Below are 1,669 nucleotides of genomic sequence, written 5' to 3' on the forward strand. Positions count from 1 at the left end.
TCTTTCTATAAATTTTTGATGTTATTGTAAATGTGATTGTTTTCTTAATTTTTTTTTGGAGAGTTTATTGTTAGTGTATCAAAATGCAGTTGATTTTTGTATATTTATTTTGTATTCTGCAACATTACCAAATTCAATTATTATTTCTAACAAGTTTTTTTTTTTTTTTTGGTGAAGTCTTTAGGATTTTCTCTATATAAAATCATGCCATTTGAAAACAGAGGCAATTTAAGTTATTCCTTTCCAATTTGGATAAATCTAGGTAATTGTGAAGAACCATCCACATACTATTCCAAATACATATTTTATAATCCATATATTTTAGGCAATAGCCAAATAAAATAGTAAATAATGTTTCAAATAAAAATGAGGAAAGTGCCTGTTATGTGGTGAATTGTGTCCTCTCAAAATTTATATTTTGAAACTCTGAATCCCAATATGTCCAAATGTGATCTTATTTGGAGAGAGAACCTTTAAAGAGGCAATCAAATTAAGATGAGGTCCATTAAGGCAGGTTCTTATCAAAGATAAAGGGAAATTTGGAGATAGACATATACACAGGGAAAACATCATGTGGACACAAGATGATAATCTACACGGTAAGGCTAGAGGCCTGGAGCAGAGCCTTCCCTCACAGACCTCGGAAGGAACCAACTCCAACAACAACACATTGATTTTGAACGTCTAGTCGCCAGAACTGTTGGTCAATAAATTTCAGTTTGCAGTACTTTGTTAGGGCAGCCCTAACAAATTAGTATTATATCTGTAATAGCAGCAACTTAAAGTCTTTAACTATTAACTGTTATTTGCATTTCTTTTTCTGGTTAAATCTGCCGGACTTGGGGGAGAGGTAGCCTCTGTGATGTACGTGTTCCTCATGATCCGACGCCACAAGACCACCATCTTCACAGACGCCAAGGACTTGAACACCTTGTTCCAGCTGAAGCACATCATTGAGGGCATCCTCAAGTGGCCACCAGACAAGCAGCATCTGTACAAGGACGACCAGCTTTAGGACCACGGAAAGACATTGGGAGAGTGTGGCTTCACCAGCCAGAGAGCACGACCTCAGGCCCCAGCCACTGTGGGGCTAGCCTTCAGGGCAGATGAAGCCTTTGAGGTCCTTAGCATCGAGCCCTTCTCCAGCCCACCCGAGCTGCCAGATGTGATGAAGCCGCAGGACTTAGGAAACAGCGCTAATGAACAAGCTCTGCAGTGAGAGACCCCCACCACCTGCCCCCCCTCCAATAAAAGAGATTTTGGTGTCCAAAAAAAAAAAAATAATAATAATAACCAGATTTAACAACATATACTAGTTGCTACTGAGTACAGTATAGAATAGCTCTGCAGTTTACAAAAATATACAAATTGTTTTTTAAATGATATTTTAAAGTTGGAAAAGTGTTGGAAAGCAGGAATAGCAATAAGCATTTCAGCCAAGGCCTGTTTCTGACCCTTTATTATTGTTAGAAATATAAAAAAGCAGAATGAATACTATTTTATATTGAGAAGCCCATTCTTTCCCTGTGTGGCTGTTCAGAGTAAATGTTATTGGCAAGGTCACTGGAGGATTAGTTTGAGATAGTGCAAATGTTATATGAATTCTCAGCATTTTGCTTTTTCTCAAACATGTTTTTTTTTTTCCCATTTAGCTATGAATACGCTCACT

General features: G+C 37.4%; 1 pseudogene; it reads left to right on the forward strand.

Moving 5' to 3' along the window:
• Nucleotides 1-862: 862 nt before the first annotated feature.
• Nucleotides 863-1,219, forward strand: LOC112392725 (elongin-B pseudogene; annotated as a pseudogene).
• Nucleotides 1,220-1,669: the final 450 nt, after the last annotated feature.

The sequence above is a fragment of the Neophocaena asiaeorientalis genome, unplaced genomic scaffold (assembly GCF_003031525.2).
Source record: "Neophocaena asiaeorientalis asiaeorientalis breed wild unplaced genomic scaffold, Neophocaena_asiaeorientalis_V1.1 scaffold15, whole genome shotgun sequence".
Taxonomy (NCBI): domain Eukaryota; kingdom Metazoa; phylum Chordata; class Mammalia; order Artiodactyla; family Phocoenidae; genus Neophocaena; species Neophocaena asiaeorientalis.